Source organism: Onychostruthus taczanowskii, unplaced genomic scaffold (assembly GCF_017590055.1).
Source record: "Onychostruthus taczanowskii isolate IOZ18803 unplaced genomic scaffold, ASM1759005v1 scaffold47, whole genome shotgun sequence".
In the NCBI taxonomy this organism is placed as follows: Eukaryota; Metazoa; Chordata; class Aves; order Passeriformes; family Passeridae; genus Onychostruthus; species Onychostruthus taczanowskii.
The window spans coordinates 3,999,178-4,020,726 of NW_024502236.1; the positions used below are offsets into that span (position 1 = coordinate 3,999,178).

General features: G+C 40.7%; 1 long non-coding RNA gene across 1 annotated transcript; it reads right to left on the reverse strand.

Moving 5' to 3' along the window:
• Positions 1-11,231: 11,231 nt before the first annotated feature.
• LOC121341346 lies at positions 11,232-20,415 on the reverse strand. The gene is made up of 3 exons (XR_005953415.1): positions 20,217-20,415; positions 16,173-16,304; positions 11,232-11,964 (listed from the first exon to the last, which is right to left on the reverse strand). It is a non-coding gene; the product is annotated as an uncharacterized LOC121341346 (long non-coding RNA).
• Between the last annotated feature and the right edge of the window lie 1,134 nt (positions 20,416-21,549).

The window sequence follows — 21,549 nt, forward strand, 5'->3', positions numbered from 1 at the left end:
ACAGCTTTCCTGAGAGGCCATAACATTTTTTTTGTATGTAGCTGAAAGTAATTTAGAGCTCAGCAACAACTACTAGTCCTTCCAATAGGCATTACCCAGTGTTTTTCAAGGAGTAGAAACTTACAGAACTGTTCCCAAGATACTTCTTTCTGTCATTGAAAAGGTAACTCATTTAAACGAGCATGTTCCACAACAAATCACTATTTTCACTGAATTAATTTTAAGCAAAATAATAATTAATATTCCCTCTGGTTTAGACTTTACCTAATGATTACTTATAATGGTTATTTTGAAACAATTTCAGCTCAAACATTTATTACTTTTAGCACCATAAGTGTGTAACACTCATATTCAAGGTCTAAACAATTTATTTTGGATTACAAAGTAATCAAGCCAGTTCTACATATTTTTTTCCCCATTCTTACTTTACATGTATTTTTTCAAGTGGCAAACTCCCTGTTCTTCTCTTCCATTCAACTTCTCAGTCATTGCTTGCTTTTTTTTTGAAGCAAAAGCTCATTGAGATGACGACAGCCTATCACAACTCCTGGACAAGATTCCCATACATCCAGTCATGTGAATGCATGCTGCACTCTTCCTTAAATAAATAATGACAATTCTTTTCTTAGACAATGACCTTACATTTGATGGTCTGTGTGGATAAACAGGGTTGTTCTCCATGAGGATCACATAATCCACATATAAATCTAGGAGTTAAAGCTGACAGGACTAGCAGAAAATTCCCATGTTTTGCTTCTGTCATTTTGGATGTCCTTCTTTCTAGCCACCTACAATCAAGGATAAAGAAATTAAAGGCCCCAGACTGTAATGCAGAATTTCACATAGGTTTCAGGTATTGAGTTCTTAGGGTGATAATAAAATATCTCAGCTAGTTACACAAGTTCTGCATCCTAGTTATGGAATGGCCTTGGATGCTTCAAGCTGGTATGTACAACATCCAGCAACCTACAACCTTCTAAATTGCTGAGGGAGGCACGTGCCTAATATCCTAGCCCTGCTAGGGACAGGAAAAATACTTCTGAATGGGTGGGAAGATGCTTTACCTAAGGATTCATGTTTCACAACTAAAGCTTAATGATCGTTACTCAGGTCCAACCAGCCCATGTCCTTATCACCGCCTGGTCTGCAGCCTCTCCTGCCTGGCCACTCCTCTGGAATGAGGGGAATGTGGACACCAAACCCCTGACAGTGTAGGAGGGAGCAGCACTCAAATCCTCCATCTACTGGGACAGTACTCTAAATACGAGGTTCTTAAATAAGGAACAAACATCATTACTGCCTCCCTCAGTGGCTGTATTTTTAAATGAAGAACCCAAGGCTCTGCATGCCATGTTGATTCACCCTGTCAGCATGCTCAGAGCTCAGCTATCAAGTGCTCTCCGGGAAGATGAACTGGGGAATACCACTGCTTCCCGTTTAGGGAATGTTCCTGGGTCTTCAGTCCTGGCAGGGTAGAAGCACACACAGAAAGAGCTTCCTCAGCACACAGGAAACTTTTCTGATAACTATTTGTTTCTCAACAAATTTACAAGGCAGTTTACCTTTTTTTCTGTTTGGTTTTTGGGTGGTTTTTTTTCTTTTTTTTTTTTGGTTAGTTGGTTGGTTGGTTTTTGTTTTGTTTTGTTTTGTTTCCTTTATAAATCTTAATTTTCAGCCTACTCAGCTGTAGACAGGCAGGTTTCTATAGACTATGGTGGGCATTAGCACAAGTTTAATTGTATTCAGCCAGTAAAAAAGTTAAGGAAAGATCAGAAAAGACCCTAACAAATGACTATGACTTCCATAGTAGGATTTAATTACAGCTTCTGGGTTTTTTTTTCCCCGAATAAAGGATTTTAATAGGATCTTGTAGGATTTTTATAGCCTAAAATTTTCATGCCCTCAGCCTGTTTAAAGATTTTTTTTTAACTTAATAGCTCTCAGTCTGGATTATACAAAACTACTGAGTAAAAGGTGTAGAAATTTTCTCAAAAGGAACTGCATGTATGTTTACATTTTTACATTCCCTGAGTGGTTGCCTCTCTTTTATATCCAGGTATGTCCTTAATTTTCTTAAATACGTGTCAGTTTGGTTTGTATCTTACTACTGACTGTAAGATATATGCAAAAAAATCGATACAAAATATTAATGACGTCTGCATGGTCAGACTCACACCATCTTGTATTTTTCACCTGCATATAGAAACTAAATGCTTTCTAAAATATATTTTTGAGCAGAAAATAATGTATTATCCATGTTACTTCAATGATCCATGCTTTCTGACCACATTTACGGAATGTAACAATAGCAGTTTTGTAAGTCAGAAGGCATAAGAGAAAAAAAAAAAAAAACCAACAAAAAACCTGTTTTATTTTCTTGTCATGGTTTTAGTCAGCAAGCCTGCTTTACCTAAATGGTACAGAAGAAAGCTGACAGTTGCAGATCATTTCGCCTGACATATCTGACTTGTTTCATCTGAGCATAGTGCTCATTTGGGTGATCAAAAAGTTTTCATTTCAATAATTAATTCTGGGGAGGTTACCTACCAGAAAAGAAAGAAAAAGGCAGTTTTTAATATATATATATATATCTATATATATATATATATACCCCTTTAGCCCTTTAAGACCCCTTTATTGCTATTAACCTTCTTACAGATGCATTGAGGGTGGTTGTGGCTGTTGTCAGTGGCTGCTCTAGACACAGCTGTAGGCCAGCCTCCAAATAAATATGCAACTTTACTCTTTGTATATTCACATGAAGGACAATATTAGGCTACAACAGTACATTTGGCACTGAAAAATCTATCACTTTATATATTCTAATGAGATTTCCAGTCCCCCTTGTCCTGAGAAGACCAACCGAAAGCAAAGTCATTTAATATGTTCAGCATTTAAAGCTGATCTTGTCAACAGATTTGACTGTGACTCTTCCTCATCATGTTTGGTACATAAAAATGAAACCCACCTAATAATAAAGTCAGCTTAGTAACCTTTACTACTGCACTATGAGGCACAGCTCATGCAAAGCCTTTAAATGTAAAAACAGGGACAGCTGGGGTGAAACATAAGATTGAAAGGATGACACATTAGCTAAACAGGAGCCTGAGGAGATGAGACAGGGTCATAAATTGCATTAGTCAGGTTGTTTGAGAAATGATCTCCAGTGGCATTTGCTTCTCATGGGGAATTTTCATTGATGATCTTTAGTATTCACTAGTAAAACTTTATTCAGCTTCTTATACTATTGCAGATTTGGTAAATGTTTCCAAAGAAAACCATCCTCAGGATCAGCTTTCCTGTCACAGAAATGAACATGCAAAAGCGAGGGAGTGCTACACTAGCTAGGACTCCATGCTAAACAGCTACAGCAAGGGTTAACTTTGGAGAGGGAAACTCCATAGCTTAAAATGGAGACAGGAGCTGAAGTGGTGAAATTAGGCAATGCTTTTGGGGAACTTGGGAGCAGTGGTCTCCTCAGAAACACTGTGTAAGGACTGATAGCAGAAGCTGCTCAGAACAGCAGTTCATGCATGTTTCATTGAGGCACACTACACATGGGCACACTTTGCAATTTAAAACAAGCTCAATATAGTATTCCAGAGAGTCAATGAAACAAGAAAATCTCCAAAGGCAAAAACTAAATGGAAGTGTTCTTTATAAAAACGGACAAAATTGAGACCGTAAAACAGTTCATCACATGAAAAAGATGGAGACTGATTAGCTAAGTATGAAGGCAGAGACAGAGGTTTATCATCAGTAGCTGGTCAGCATTACAGGGACATGATGTCTCATACACTTAATTTAGTTGTTCATGGAGAAATGTGGGCAAAGCTGTTCATTCTGAGGGCTCACTCTACTTTTGTTAACCAAGGCTGGGAGATGGAATAGCTAAACAGAGCTCAGGGATGGCAAAGCATTAACTGTAAAAGGACACAATCACAAGAGGGACTGTGGGAAAACCCCACACTAAGAGGGCAAGCAGCTCTCTGCACCAGGTTAGGCAGGTGACTGGTGTGGAAGCTGTGCAGAATGCAGCCTGGGAAGTGGCCAGGATACAGTGTTCCACCACGCTGGGAGCCTTTGCAAACACACCTTCGCGGCCTGTCAAAAAGTTACAATGCTGCACTGGAAATACGAGTTCCATACACATGGTGACAGAGCGAGAGAAACAGGACAAGAGACTCGGGACTACCCATCCCACCAACTGTGTATCTACAGTAAGGTGAAAAGTTCAAGTAAACACATCTGTATTATATGGGAGTTTCATTGCTGTTGTTTTTTTCTTTCAGCTGTGTGATAAAAAATAATTCAAATTTTTCTTTAGTGGTCACCACAGAGGAGACATGTGGATCAATATGTTGTATTGTGCTTTTTGTTTTATTAGTAGGTTTATGGTTTGATTTGTGATTTGGTGGTTTTCCTTGGTGCTGTTTTCCTTTTGTCTCCGCCTTTTCCCAGTTATTTCGTCAGCTAGTTTCTAGTTTCTATTTCTCCAAACTTTACCCGTTTATTGAAACCGTTTTTCCTCCCTTGGAAGTTTATTGGTTCACTATTGTTTTCCCCACCTAGGTTTTTTCCTCCCAACTCTCCTGATTTGTTGAAAGTTGTGCCTTCCCCTGACTTTCCCCCAACATATAATTCTTTGTTTGCCCCTTGATCGCGGTCCCAGGAGAGGAAAAGGGGAAGTCTGCCATCAAATAAAGTTTCCCTGGGACCCGTGTGCACTGCCTGTGTTTTATTTTGGGCCAAAACAATTGACATTGTTCAACGGAGCTCCAGGGGGAACCTGCCGCCCCCCCCCCCCTCTTGTCATCAGCTAGCCGGGGAAAGAGAAACAGCAGTAATAGACAACAACATTTTTGTGTAAGGTTCAAAAGGTGTATTTACTAATTCACACAATGACACAAAAAGTTTGGATCTTCACTAGGTGAATTTTAGTGGAAGGAAAACTTTGGCTCTCGGATCTTTACTTTAAGACCAGGTTTTATGGATTGTAAAGTCAGTTTGACTCAAGTGGTCATGGATTTGATGACTCATCTAGAAAGACTCTAGATGAAGGCATCTATTTCCTCAGAATCAGTATTGATTCCTAGATGAAGGAATCTGTTTTCTCAGAATCAATGTTGCTTCTTCTGGTACATTCAATTTTGATCCATTCTTTACACCTGCTATATTTTTCAAAGTGATCTAAACTCAGGTTCATTAATGCTGTGTTTTTACTGGCAGTCACATCCCTAAGACTGCCACAGATGACCAGAAGAACTTATAAAGGCCAATGGAGACTCTTAACTTTCAAAACCACTATCCCCCCGCTTCTGTGTAGTGGAGCTTGGACCCCAGCTTGTCACTCAGACTGCAGGGAAGCACTCTGCCTCTGTCAAGGCACGCATTTCCTCCTTGGCTGCTTACAACTGCACATATTTCAAAACTGAAGAGTCTTCCGCTTTCTAGCCCTTCCAGACTGACACCCTCATGACAAAGCTGGAAAAGACAAACTAGGGAAGTGGATGGCATCAACCCTTCTATTATTACTACTTAGGAAGTTGCAACACCTTCTGGTTCTGACGCAGCTATCATTGCACCTGCACCAACTAAAAACACATCTGAAAGCCCTTCCATGCACTTTTCTGGAACCTTTCAAAACACAAGCAGTACAAAGCCAGCTCATTGCACCAACTGATAATGGACATAGGGTTTGCAACCTGTATAAACTTGTATCCTCCTCCTCGTCTTTAAGGCAGTTTCACTCTGAACTACAGTGCTGTAACTTCAGCCCAGCTCTCTGGGGAGGCTGTGTGAAAAACATGCATCGTGGTACAAGAGTAGGCAGCACATATAAACTGCCATGGCTGGAACAGTCCTGCTTTCTCTGGCTATGCAGCAAAGCACTGCAGCCCAATGCCACAAGACCAGTTCTACTTGCCAGGAAACAGAGAAAAGACCGTAATTTGGAGAAAACCATAACTATCGGTGTTGTTACTGCTTTTAATTGCACAAGTTACTATTTGTGTCTAAGGTGAGAAATTATCAGAGTTTAGCTATAGGCCTGCTTTGGTAACATCTGAGCCATCTAAAACTGGATTTCTTACCTTGCCAAGTGAAAAGCTGCAGCAAAACTACTGTCATGTTGTCACACATGGAGGTACCTCTGCCTTCTCCTATAACGTCTCTTTACTGTTTCAGCTTGGAAGAGTAGAATCTCTTAGTGGTGAAAAACATAAAACCCCCAATCCCCACATTAAAGAATTCATTTTACTAGGATAGATTAACTTGTAATTCAAGACTCAAGCTATTGCACGACTGTGGCAATAATTTGTTTGAAAAGACTGTCTTTCTCGAATGTGTGCATATGTTATGTTGCCATTTAGGTGGCGCCACTTTTTGCATAAAATTTACTTTGCATAATTACAGGCAGTTTTGCAAAATATATATTTGTAATCTTTGGTATTTGCTTGCCACATATTTTTTTCATTTGGTTCAGCATGTTTGTAATAGAAGTCTGTTGTCTGTTATATGGGGCTAAGAACTGACTTCTGAAATACGGAAAAAAGTCCAGAAGTCTCTGAAAATTCATTATTTATTTCCTCTTTCTGTTTCTAGGCCCTTCACAATTTGCTATCACATGTTTGCCAGGGAAAACCATCCCTGCAGAAAAGCAGCTGCTGGGGCTGTGTGTACATGACTCAGATGCAAAGTCCAGCAATTTTCTTTGAAGTGCTGACAAAAGCTGTTTTGGGCCAAGAAAGAAGACACTGTGCTGAGGCATGTGCAGGTGCTCCACCCCTGCAGGCCAGCTGTGGAAGGGACAGGACAGACAAAACAGCTGCAGAGGTTCTGCCTCTCAACAACCTCAGCACAATTTACAAGGCTGTCCCCTCCTTGTCCTTGGGCTGCAAGAGTGGCTAAGCTGCTTTGTTCAAGGAATAAACACAAATTATGGATAACAGGGTACCTGTGTGACAAGTGAAGTAAACTGGGGACTTCTCCCATTTGTAAGCAGAGTAATTCAGTGGGAAAATTCTAGTTCATTGAGTTCACATCATGCAGTTCAGGATACCTCAAGGTTTGGATTCTGTTGAATCCAAGGTAGAAGTGAAACCTTTCCATGGTTACTGTGGACAGCTGAGAGCAAAATCTGTCCCTTGTGTTCGGCATTTCTGAATCAGAGCCACCAGCTGTATCCTGGATGATGGAAACCTCTGCAAACAGCTCGTGGCACAAAACATGGGATATGCCAGCTTTGTGGGCTTCAAGGGGAGCCAGGGTAAGTTTGCTGGCTCATATGGGGCACGAGGAAGGGAGGTAAGCACAAAGGCCATCAAATGTGGGATATCTGGGGCAGTAACAGGGCAAGAAACATAACAGAGAAGAAAATTATGATCTAACATACTGCAAATCATTCTTAGGATTCAGCAACTTTCATGTTCAGATTCATATCTCATGGGCATTTCTCTTCTTCCCATTTCTTTAGGTGCCAAAAATGTCTACTATTTCTTCCATGTTTTATTCTCCATTTCCCCTTTCCCTGTGCATTGTTTCTTCCTGTTTTCTGAGTATTTGCTCAACTCAGTTTCAAAAATGGTCTTTTTTTCTAAGTACCAGGTCATAAAATACAGGAGCCAATTGTTGCTCACTCTCACTGATGTAAAGATAGATCTAAAATTGAACTGAAAATGTTGCATTGGCTGAGCTTTTTTCATGTTCAGACAAATCTCATTATAAAACTATAAAGAAGAATTATCCTGCTGTCCTTCCGAGATGCATAGTTTAATTAATACTGGATATATTTAGTTTCCAGAGTGTCTCTCCCACACACAAAAGCCACAGTAAAACAGGAATATTCAGTTGCTGCATAATGGGAGGATATTTATAAAAACAAAGCTACATTAAGCAAAGCATTGTTCATTTAGATGCATGAGTTGAAAGATGTAATTAATTCTAGCTTTAATGTGAACTTGTATACATTACATGTAGGATTAGGAACCAATACAAATAGCTAAATTAGATTTTTAACTTGACTATGCAGAGTTTGTAACCCAATTGTTTTGGTAGGCATCCCAGGCCTGGTTTTACTAGTCTGTTACCTCTGCAACTCCTTGGCTTACAACAGCTCTGCATGGTGTACAAGGGAGGTGTTATCTGCATTCCTTCATGTGACTAAGTTACTCTGCCATGAATCTGCTGTATACAAATTAAGATGAAGGACAAGATTCTTGAGTCCACCCACAAGAAGGAGTAACTCATTTGAACAGACAAATAATTCAGACATAGCTTGAAGGGCATTTTGAACTAGCACAGACATGTTCATTTGGTGACAAATACTACTCTAAGATCTACACACTCCTACATGATCTCCTACATAGGAGAACTCTAGCTAATTAATTTTTCAGACTATATTTCTTCTTCAGCTTACAGAGTGGTGGGAAATGCATGGATGTGACACAAGAAAAATCTTTTTCAACAGGAAATAGGTCAAACTCCCCAGAGGAAAAAGATAATCTGGCCAATAGATGATTATTACATTTGGTGGGTATTATAGTAAAAGCATGGTGCAATTCTCATCACACAGAGATGAGTTGCACAGTACAACTAGTCCTTTTTATTTCATGTTTGAATTTCTACATAGCAAGAAGAGCTAATGAATGGGCTCTGCTTCCTTCACACTAAAAGCTTCTGCCTCCACCAACACTTCTTCCAGTTATGTTGTTGGTCTTTATAATAACAGCTTCCCAGCTTTCCAGTGCCAACGCTGGCCAGCTCCCAGTGAGACCTGTCTTGCAGCACTCCATGGTGACATGTGAGATATGGCAACAGCTTATCTGACATGTTCTTTAGGCTTCAAAGGTAATACCCAATTTAAAATATACAGAAATTTAACCCTAGCCAGCACCTAAGCACTGCACAGCCACCACTCACTCCCCCTCAGTGGCATGGGGGAGAGAATCAGAAGGGTAGAAGTGAGAACACTTGTGGGTTGAGATAAAAGTTTAATGGGGAAAGCAAAAACCATATGCACAAGCAGAGTGAAACAAGGAATTCATTCCCCACTACCCATGGGCAGGTGTCCAGCCATCCCCAGGAACGCCAGGCTCCATCATAAGTAACTTGGGAAGAGAAACCCCATCAGTTCAAACATTCCCCCTTCCCCTGTACAACAGCAGCCTACACTTCAGGTAATTGAGAACCCTATGCTCTGCAAAAGCATAATTAGTCTGAGGCTATTGATATTTACAGCTTGGGAAAATCTCTTCACCCAATTTTCAGAGAAAGCACAACTAAGCTTCAGTGCTGAGGCACCATTCTGAGAAACATGTGGAACAGGGCTTCCACGCAATGATCAAGCCGTCCCCACTAAAACAAGCAGGTGGCTCAGGAGATCTTAATCTACTTGCATTTGTGAGTTGACATTTAAGAATATTCTCTCCCTTTAAAACCATCAATCAAAAGTATTTACAGAATCATGACTCATGATTCTATGAATCAAAAGTATTTGCAGATTTAGGAAATTGTCACTAAACAGACCTGGCCAGGAACTGGATTTTCTGTTTCACAGAAATTTTTTCCCCAATTTCAATTTTTTCCCATTTAAACCAAATATATTTTGTTGTTCTGTTGTTGCAAAAAATTTCCTAGAATTTAGATTTCTTTTATTCTTTTAAATAACACATTTCACATTTAAATTTTTGTAAAAATGGTCAAAATATTCTTTGCTGGAGTTTTTAATGCTTTATCAGTTCTCCATTGAACAGACTTACATCAACTTAGCATATTCTTCAAAGCATTTCAAATTTTGACAGAAATAATGCTGCATTAAGAAAAAGAATCTCTAAAAAGATACACAAATCCCATCTGCTGTACTCATCACACACCTTTCTATTTCTTTCCCTAAATTTACAGTTCCTAGACAGACTCATGAGCACTCAGAAAAGAGGCATGAAAATGATAGCAGTCATTCTGGAAAGCTTTAGTTCAGGATTTTTTTTTTATGGCTTCATCAGTTATTTCTTTAAAGATATTCTTGGTAATATTGCTCTAGTAACTATTTATATCTGAATGAAAAACGCCAGGGAAAAAAGAAAACCCAGCTGTGCTCAAGTAAATGTTAAAATCCATAGCAGCTTAGAGAGCCACTGCAGAGCAGTGACCCACTGAAATGAATCCCTAAGAAGCTTCTTCACCTCCCTTCAAGTATTTTCTTTATGAGAGGAGGTTTTTAAAGCACTCATTACAAGACAGAAATATTGGAGGTCTTTTGCACGTGCTTATCCAAATGTACCACAAGAGCTACTCTTGGATACAGGCACATCTCTGCCTAGCCCTGTAGACTTCAAACCCTTTTCATGCCTACCTTTACTTTAGCACATCAGGTTCTGTCTCTGTGGGGAGGGTGGCAGTGAAGCTCCTGATGCAGCATTTCTTAATCAATAAACTAAATTCATGAGATGACTTGAATCAAGGAGCTTTAAAACCATCACCAAGTTACAAATATTCACTGTTCTTTTAAAGGACTAATTGTTTAACTTGTGACTTTTATTTTAGCTTGAGGAGTGGCAGACAATTTTTTGACTTGGTTCAGGGATTAGACATTCAGAATACACTGGAAATCTCTCAACTTACCCAACTCAATTTAAAAAGATGCATGTACAGCATTTATGTAGTGTTTTGACAGACTTTATTTTCTGCTTAAGTGATTCAGTTTCCCCTGGATACATATGGCCCTCTCTTTGTTATACATAACTGGAATTGCACAGAAAGAAGATGAGGTTATTGGTTATTGGCTAAGTTGCAATACATGAATTGAACCAGTAATTTCAAACAGCCTTCAATAAATGAAATGTTCTTGAGGTAAAATCTGATTCTCGGCTACTTTAAACATTAGTCTACCAGGCTAAATGAGAACAAAACAAAGTAGTATCTATTAATAAAAATAAACACTGCTGACAGCAAAAGGAACAACACAGCCATTACAATCAGAAGAGACAGTATCCTTCTGACTTCTGCACCCACCAAAGTTTCAGAGTCAACTAAGTTTTATTTGTCTCAATTGCTGTGAAGGAGCTGAGCAATTTTATCGGGTGAGAATGATGACTACTAAAGAATTAGACAATGAATTTCAAGATCCAGATACTTAAAGCATCCTGTTTGAATAGAAGTTTAATAAAAACTAAGGAGATGGAGCAGTGCAGTGCAAGCATGAATTTCAAACAGCCTTCAATAAATGAAATGTTCTTGAGGTAAAATCTGATTCTCGGCTACTTTAAACATTAGTCTACCAGGCTAAATGAGAACAAAACAAAGTAGTATCTATTAATAAAAATAAACACTGCTGACAGCAAAAGGAACAACACAGCCATTACAATCAGAAGAGACAGTATCCTTCTGACTTCTGCACCCACCAAAGTTTCAGAGTCAACTAAGTTTTATTTGTCTCAATTGCTGTGAAGGAGCTGAGCAATTTTATCGGGTGAGAATGATGACTACTAAAGAATTAGACAATGAATTTCAAGATCCAGATACTTAAAGCATCCTGTTTGAATAGAAGTTTAATAAAAACTAAGGAGATGGAGCAGTGCAGTGCAAAAGGACATCAAATTGCATAATTCTCATCACAAAGATGCAGGAGGTGAGTGCCCACCTAGAGAATTGTCAAAATCAGTCAGTGCATCTCGAAGTCTCTTGGTGACTCCCCTGAAGTGCAGTTTTGGGTAGATCCAAAACTGTGATGTTTTGCATATCTGAATTCTGTATATGGATGAATACGCACCCATGACTTCAAACAGCTGAGCAGCTCCATTCTCATAGATCCAAGTGGCCAGGCTCCACATGGGCAGCCTGAGGCAGCTGTGGGGACAGCACGTGGCAGGGCAGAGAGGCTGCAGTGCTGGAACATGTTCCTGAGACCACTCTTCACGTGCAAAGGCAGAGTCGGTGCTTTCTGAATGCAGATGCTATCACCCACAGCTGACAAACACAATTGGAAAAAAGCATTAGTCAGAACTTAATGTCATGTAATATGCTTGCTGTAAGCATGAACAAGAAGATCTCATCCCAAAATGGCAGATACCTCGTGTACAATATTTTTGAAAAACAAAAGACAGGTGTTAACAGAGAAACTGTAAGAGAAGAGAAGGGATGGACTGATACACCAAAGAAAAGGTGGCTGTGAACTGGTGGCCCCCAATTCAGGCATTGGGCTCACAAGATGTTCCAACTCACCATGCTTTCTGCAGCAGCTCTGGAAGAGACAGAGCACAACAGCAGGCAGAAACTGGCACCTCCCTCTCCGTCTGTGCATGGCAGCCTGTCAGGAGAGCCCCCAGCCAGCCTCCAGCACTGAAAAACGGGGACCACCAAGGCACGTCCAACCCTTGCATACTGCAAAGGGTGTCTGAGACAATTCTCTCTCTCCTCCCTCCACAAGCCTCCCCTGAAGGGTGGCACAGAATACCTGAAACAGACTTCTGATCAGGAATTCCCTGTGAGATCTATTTCCTCTTTGTGGAGTACTAAAGGGATCCTTGGAAATTAAAATCATAACTTTGTTGACCAAAATTAGTGACCTATAGCTAGGGAAAGTGAAGTCCTTATCCTTTCCTCAAAGCATTTCCCATGGACCAAAGTAGAAAATTCTCTAAGGTTTTTTATAAAAAGGTTTCTAATAAATCAGTATTTGATATTCAGCCAAATACATTTACATAATTTCTAAAAACACTGAGAAACAATACCTTCTCTTAATAGGAACGAAAGGCAGAAGCAAGCCCAAATCCCCAAGTTAAACTACAACTTCTGGTCACTTCTGGAGTTTTGTGGTGACAATGCACCTCTTCAGTGAACAATTATCTCTGCTGTTAATAAAACTATTTAAAAAAAATTTAAGCTATTCTTTAATATTTGAGTTGTAGATGCTCTATTGTACATAGATGTACAATAAAAAGGGTATCATCTCTGTTTAGGAGATGTTATAAATCAAATGAAGTTTCCTAAAAAGAAACAAAATATGATGGTAAGCCAGTTTTAAATACTATCATGGTTCTAGTGTATTACTCTCTACAGAGGACAGAGGCAGCTGTTAAAAGCATCTTTGTTTATTGTTAACCAATGAACTTAGCAGGGGGAGGGATTCCTGTCACAAGGCAGGATATAAGGAAGGAAAAATAACAGTGAATTTCTGTTGTTGTCTTTATTCTGTAATATTTTGTATAATCCAAGTAGCTGATGATGCTATTTTCTTGGCAGCAGAACAGGGAGCTATTGTAATTAGGAGAGGCCAGGCCATTTTCACATGAAGCAGTTTTCTGAAACGCTACGGCAACATTCAAGGTTGAGACAGAAGACTGCAGAGAAAGCCCAAACAAGGAAGAACAGAACTGGACACACTGATATTTCCAGGTTTCTCACAGGAAAAGTCAGGCAATGACACTCATTGGTCCCACACATTGTGTGCTCTGAAATTGTGATGATGTTACAACTCAGAGCGGGACAAGATGTGAGATCAGCCACGTCTGATCCTTCCCTCTGCATAAACCCTGTGAGACAAGGGTGACAGCAAGGGTGGGCCTTCACTGCCTCTACAAAAACTTTTTAATCAACACACGAGGAAAAAGGCAGTCACCTTGCTGAAATATAGCATATGGAGAAATCAATAGGATATATTTATTCCCCAGTAGTCAGACATCGCAGATAATATCTCTCTTTTCTCATTATTGCCTCTGTCCCCTCCCCCTTCCAAAATGAAGGCATTTGTAAAATTAGAAAGGGGGAGGGCAGAGAAAATCAGTAGATAGGTTTCTCTGTAACTATGGTGTTAAAATTGAGACAGTGTTTACCTTTGTAATCTTTTTGTTTAATGATACAGCTTAACATAGAATAAAATACATCAAATGCAGTACTTTTGATGCTTTTTATAAATGCATTCTCCTTGGGGTTTTTTTGATTGTGGAGTTATTTCAAGGTTTTTAAGATGGCTGTACCTCGCTTGTGGTCAAGAAATGGTAGTCAGCTACTTCCTGCTACAAAGTGATAAGAGAGGGACTCCTGCAGGAGGTCCAATCTTTTTAGTCCAGAACACTGAGATCTTTATTAGCAAATGTGAGAGATTAGCAATCTAGTTTTCAGCACTGAAACCAGGTGTCTAGAACTGTCTGAAGTAAATACCTGACTTCAGGATAAAAACTGGTATTACAGGTTCTAGCTTGACTTCCATCTGGGTCAATTCTTCCCCAGACAGAATCATAGTATTGTTAAGGTTGGGAAAGACCTTTAAGATTTTTGAGCCCAACCATTAACCCAGCATTGCCAAGGCCGCCATTAAGCCATGTCCCTCAGTCCCACATCTATGCATATTTTAAATGCCTCCAGGGATGGTGATTCCAACACTTTCCTGGGCAGCCTATTCCAATGCTTAACAACCCTTTCTGTGAAGAAACGTTCCCTCACACCTGATCTAAACCTTCCCTACAAGAAGCACCTATATACAACACTTCAATGTCCTTCTTGTAGTGAGGAGCCCAAAACCGAAAGAACACAGGATCTGAGGTGTGGCTTCAGCAGTGCGCAGCTCAGGGGCACAGTCACTGCCCTGCTTCTGCTGCCACACCACTGCTGATCCAGGCCAGGTGCCATCGGGCCCTCTTGGCTACCTGGGCACAGCTGTCTCATGTTCAGCCACTGATAACCAGCACCCCCAGATCCGTTTCTGCCAGGCAGCTTTCCAGCCATTCTACCCCCAACCTGTAGCTCACTGTACACTCTTTAAGGCAGTGTATAGACAGTAATTTATGGCCCAAAAACTCTGAGCTTTTTCAGCAACACAACAGCACAGAATTTATGCAAAAAATAATATCAAAACCCCTTGAAACTTATGAGTCTGCCTGTTACGTACCCTCTTTGTGTAATTAGCATTATCATTAAACAACGTAGAAATCCAAATTCCAAACTCTGAGTGCAAAAGACCCACAAACAAGATTCTTTTCCACGTTGTTAAACAACATCAGGCAGTTCCTGTGGGAGAATCTTCTCTCCCTGCACTGGGCTCTGTCCCACCCTCAGTTACAAAGCACTGATCTTTTTAAGCATTCTTTTTTAAAAAGTAATTTCTCCACTACTCCACCTATAGAAAAAGCATCGCAGAGACTATGGCAAACATTTCAAAATTTCGTAAGAATTTCTAAAACTATACTTAACTCTTGTCACTTATTTAAGTAGAAACAAATGAGAAAGAGAAATGAAATTAATAGGTATAATTAAGGCTTACCCCTTATTGCCACTTTGCTGAAACTAAAAGTAATGATGGTGCCATCAAAACTCTGAGATCTAGCCATCCCTTCCCAAACCCATACAATAATATGTTGGATCTTCATAAGTAAGTGCAATTCTGTATATGTAAACTTTTTTCTGGAACTCAAAGAAAGCTACAAATATATCATGGCATCCTCCTAACAGAAATGACCATGACAAGGAAAATAACTTTTCCAAGAAGTGGATTTGTACTTTGGAAGCCTTTTCTGCAAAAGTGGATGACTAAATCTCATCTCATACCAACAAAATTTCTCAATAAAAGCTCATTTCATGAACTTTAAGGTTTCCAGTAAGCTGTTCTAGACACACACAATATGCATATCTACAGTTTCTTCCTCACTCTCACATAGAAGAAAAGGAGAATGACATTTCAAGAATTTAAAATCAGCAGGCTCTGAGGGAATATGACAGGTACCATATTATCTGAACAGTACAGCTCAGACTGGTCCAGCCACTTCTCAGCCACATTTGTGGCCTGCCCTTCCATTCAAACCACTGCTCAAAAATGTTAACTGTCCTTGAGACAAATGTTTAAATACATATCATCTGACAAATTTACAGATTTCAGCCATCGCAGAAATGATTTTGAATCTCCTGTGATTATTTACCTCCTCTTTGTCGTAAGTTTTCATGATGCCATTAATGCAAACCAGAAACTAGAGAATTATTCAGCACAGATGGCACAGCAATAAAAATCTGGACATTTTTCATGTGAATGTCTATCTTTGGACCTATTTCCTAAGCATACAGAAAAGAAACCATTACACACTGCAGTATGGTAAAGACTCTCAATAGCAGTAATTGACTATTACTTGAGAACAATGTTAGGGATCATTTGACATAAAATACATGTCTTAAAATAGGTTATTTACCTTGGCACCACACTTAACTCATTCTGCTTCAGCTGGTACAGTAAGGAATTAATCTGCTGGTTTTAGATGTCTTCAATGTTGAGGTTTGAGGTGGTAATCTCAAGGATGAAACATTTGAACGTCTTATTTCAGCTGAAAAAAAGACAGGGTTTTAATCTATGGGAATTGAACTTTTATACAAGATAGGCTTGGACTAAAGAAATTAAATGCCATGCTCCTAAAAGAAAAATATGTCTTGCTTTATGAATGAGCATGTATTACTATTATTTTGGAATGAAGAAGAAGGAAAAAAAAGAGGATTCTGAAACCATTTTAGGCCAGAAACTTAGAGCAGTTTTCACACAAAGAGAACTTAGCTAGAGCAAGCAGCACTGTAGAGATAGCCAATTAACGTGAAACTGGCTGGTCAAGTGCAAGAAGTTTATATTAAAGGCATCCATGGCAGGAAGAAACAGAGTTTTACCCAGGTTACCTGTTGAGAGCCAATTATTCCTATCATAGTCTTGCACTGCCACTTCCATTAGTTCAATGGCTAAATTAAAGCTAGTTCAAGCATTGATAACTCCAGTTTATTATTTCTAAATAATTTCTTAACATTTGCTTTTGAGATGATAATGCATCTTCACAGTTGCAACTCCTACACATTCTCTCTGGTTTTAAAAAGGAAATGGGGATTAGTCTAGACTTGAAAAGGTCCCTCAAATTAGGAGGTATCAGTTGCTCCAAATCAAGAGGCATTTGAAATACATTTCTAAGAAAATCAGATTATTTAGCGTTTCAAGTTGCAAATTACAATTCTGAAGAGGTTGTTACGAAATACCTTGTAGGATATTTGTATATATACAGTCTCCTTCTATCTGGAAATTATTTCTGATTGATTCCTGGCATTATAATAGTTTATTGTGCAGCTATCACATGATTTTTTTTAAAAAAACCTCTAGGAGAACTCAGGAACATTTGTGCAAATCATGAAGTATCTAAAATTTTTCCAGCCATTCAGCCCAAATAAAGCTGAACCTCCTCTGAAATTATCACATAGTTATATTTCTATAGTATTAGGCACCACTGTGTTTTAGGAATCTCTGAAAGTGAGAGAATTGAGACAGTGTTACTGAACAGAAATTGTTATAAACAATTACAACCTTCTAAAGCAGATTTCATCAATAACTGGAAAGGAAATTTTAAAAAAACATAAAACTTTATAGGAATAGTCTTCTCAGACTCTTGTGTACCCATATGATTGCACCTTTTCTTGGGCAGCTAAAACTGAGCACACAGTTACTGCTGGTTCTCTGCCCTAACACAGCTCTCAGAAGGTCAACAAAGTTTTTGGAGCTGATTTTTCCAAGTGCCATTCCTCTGAAACACAAATGTCTGCTATGCAAGATTTCTAAGGAGTGAACCTGTAATATACAAATACAAATCTTGCTACAGATGCAGAAGAGTAAGATCAGAAACATCCTGCTGAGTCAGGGTGCCTGTAAATGCTCTCAGAGCACTACAGATCAGGCATGAACACTTGAGCATCCAACAGGACTTATATGCTCCCTGAAATAAAAGCTGGCCAGCCCCACAGCTCCTCTAGAAAGCCATCTTTCTAGGGTGCTCATTGTCAAATTAGTTGCCCCTTAAGGAGTAAAATTATATGCCTCATAATCTATGTTTATCTTGCTGCTACATAATCAGGCTATTAACACCATCCACTCACACATTCTTTGAGATTTGGGACAATCCACAATTACTCCGCTCTGGCTGCTCTTAGGTTTTGTAGTCACTTGTTCCGTTTTAATTACATCATGTGAGAGAAGGGTATGAGTAACCTCTTAGTAACACTGCCCTCAGTACCCAACACATGCATAGGGCCTCAGAGACAGATTAGGGGTTTATGGCACAGTCTGACTGACAGCTAATAGTGCTACAGTTTGGGGATTTCTGAGCTAGCGAAGGAAGCAACACTTCATTTAGTTACCGTTCACTTCAGCTTTAAGAAGTACTCAAGATAAAGAGCATTATATAAAATCTCATTATTACTCTGCCTCTTCCTACATTTGAATTTCATCCCTTTTATTATGTAATTCCCTTTGCCTGTGCTGTGTCTCCTCTTCTGCAGGTGACAAGAAGAACAGGAAGAGGGACTGGTGATGACATGTAAATAGTATCTAAAGAGGTAAGCTTGAAAGCACCAGACATAAATTGCTCTTTACTGGTGTCTTACACATCTTTGCTTCTTGCCGTATTTCAAGCAGCAAATGCATGCACTTAATAATGTTCCTCAGCTCCTGACCAGTAAATTTAATAAGAATGTTAGAGTCCCTTAATTTGATTTGCAGAGATGGTATGAACTTGAAACAACTAAAAAATAGAAAAGTGTGATGGATTTTTCCTCTCTGTGCCACTTCCATATCAAATACACTTACCTGTAACAGGTTGTAATATTCCGGTCATATTTTAATAACCAAAGGAACTCTTTACACCATCAATGATTTCTTATTAAGATGTAAATCAAGAACAATCTCTGATCTTCTAGCAGAGCCTGAAAGCAGTTTCTTAATTAGTCAGGCTCCATCTAACATCTGACAAGACTTCCTTCATCATAGGAAACGGACTTTAAAATTATCTTAAGAATTCAGATTTTTGGTCAGCAGTAAAGGGCTAGAACCATATATATAAGCCATCAAAATAATAGGGTAATTTTTAATAGTCACTGTAAATCAGCATATATTCTCCTTAACAACCAAAAGTGTGAATGAAGTTTCGCTGTTTAATCTCTATTCTTTAAACTCATTCTGACACCTGAATTCCTTTATATGCTAAAATGAAATGCCTCATGCTAGACAAGCAGAATGGTATTTCACTGACTCAAGAGTCACTTCTAACTGCCCACTAGGTGAGTTTTTCTTCATGCTTTCTCTCTCACCACTTCCTAGCTTTCGCAGTATCTCCCTTCATCTTTTAAATATAGACCTTTGGAAATGTAAGTCTCTAAAGCATCTCTGGTGATGACATGATTACCACATCTCACCTGTTGCTGCCATCATATGGTCCATAATTAACCTTCAAAGTGCTTTGTTGCTATCTCAGCTTGAGTAACAGAATCCTTGAGACAAACACCACAGCTTGCGTTCCTTTTTAGAGAGCTTGCTTTTCTTGCCATCAATAACAGATTTACAATAAATTATTAATACCTCTATCCCTTTCAGACCTTCATTTGTATTGAGCAGAACTTTGCTAAAGCAAACAAATATCTAAGGTCATGCTGAGGCAGAACCATATCTTATGGCAGCATCTTTACTATTTTTCTCACACATTTTGGCAGGCTAACCTGTCATGCTATAGGTAAAGGCACACTGGGAAAACCCAAAGAAGGTAAACCAGGTTTTCCACCTGTCTTCCACCCACGTTCCAAAGAGAAAATATTTTAAAGAGGCTGAATATACAGGCTAGTCCTGAATCAGTGAATTTCCTTACCAAATTCTCTATTTCTCCAACTTCAGCAGGACTGCTCATTATCTTAATTTAAAATTTAAGCCTGAGGAGATTTGTTTAAAGTAACTAATCCAGCTAAATACACTACCATGAGGAATTTACACAAGCTAGCTCTCTATATTTGCATCTCCCTGAGGCAGTATTCTAATGGCACCTTAGTAAAAGAGTGTTATTGCCTCACAAATCTGACATCTTCAGTGCTCTAAATAGTTTTAAAAAAAAACAATTATAGGTCAGTAACCATCTGACTAAAGCTGATGATGGGTCTGGAGCACCTCTCTTATGAGGAGAGACTGCAGGAGCTAGGCCTGTTCAGTCTGGAGAAGGCTGAGAGCGGAGCTCATCAATACACACAAATATATCCAAAGGGTGCCAAGAGGCTGGAGCCAGACTTTTCTCAGCGGTGCCCATCAACAGGACAAGGAGCAGTGGCTATAAACTAAAACACAAGATCCATCTCAACATGAGGAAGAACTTTGCACGAAGGGGCGCAGAGCACTGGAGCATCTGCCCAGAGAGGGTGCAGAGTCTCCCTCTCTGGAGACATTCCAAACCCACCTGGACACATTCCTGTGTCCGCTCCAGGTGACCCTTCCCTGGCAGGGGGTTTGGAGCGGGTGATCTCAGAGGCCCTTCCCAACCCGAACTACCCTGCAGTTCTGTTCTTCCAAACGCACACTGCTGCCAGCTACCGAGCCCACACCGCGCTCCTGCTCCGAGCTCCGCACGGGGCTCGCAACGAGCCGGGCCCCGCTCCCTGTCCCGCGGGCGACTGCGTACTGAGGGCAGGGACGGCACAACCACCCCCAAAAGAAGGGCACTCCCGGCAGGAAAAGGGAGGCCGGAGAAGGGCGGTCCCGGCCCCACAGCGCCGGCCCGCGTCGCCACCTCGTGGCGGAGCATCAGCCCGCCGTGGGACGGGCCGCGTTTGGGAAAGCACGCCCTGAGGAAATCCAGGGCGGCCGCGTTACACCGGTTTTGGGCGAGCTCTGAGCCAGCTGAGGCAATGGTGAGGTGCGGTGGTGCCCTCACGCTGCTGGTCGGGCCAGCACAATTTGGGAGTCGCTGCTGTTCCACCCAACACCTGGTTGGTAATTTCCAGGGAGCATACACTGCCTCACCCACTGGAGTTGTTTTCCAGGGGATTACTGAGAGGCAGCTATATTTGTAGTTAATGCCGTTAGGCAAGCCACCTTTTCCAGAGGTGAAGGAACTACTTGCCCACTACGGATTTAAGGCTTTCATAAGTCAGGTCAGGCTCGGTGTTTTACAGCCAGCCTTGCGTGCTGTAAAGGTGAACACGATCACTGATCAGCTTGTTTGGGGTGACAGCGTCCTGAACACAAGAGAGCCCTGGTTCACCCGTGTCCTTGAGCCCTGTCACGGGGCTGCCATGGCAAAGCCCTCCCGTGCCACTGCTTCATCCCAGCTCAGCACCTGGACACAAGCCATGGCAGTACCTGGGCAAGAAAGGCTGAGGAAAAGACAACAAAGACAGAGCTGAAGCCTTTTCTTATGGCTGGAGCAGTCATGTGCTACCCCTGTGCCCAGGTGTGGCCCCACAGGTGCTGGGAGCAGCTGTGCTGCGTTCAGGATGGCCGCAGCCCCAGGCAGGCCCTGTGTGTCCTGCCGTGCCTGGGCAGGAGCTGGGTCTCTCACCTGCCCCGTGTGTCCTGCAGTGACGGGCAGGAGCTGGGTCTCTCACCTGCCCTGTGTGTCCTGCAGTGACGGGCAGGAGCTGGGTCTCTCACCTGCCCTGTGTGTCCTGCAGTGACGGGCAGGAGCTGGGTCTCCCACCTGCCCCGTGTGTCTGAGCAGCCCTGGCCTTTGAACCCCCGGGTCTCACCCCAGCTCTTTCTTCACAAAACCACGGTTCCCATTGGAAGTAACA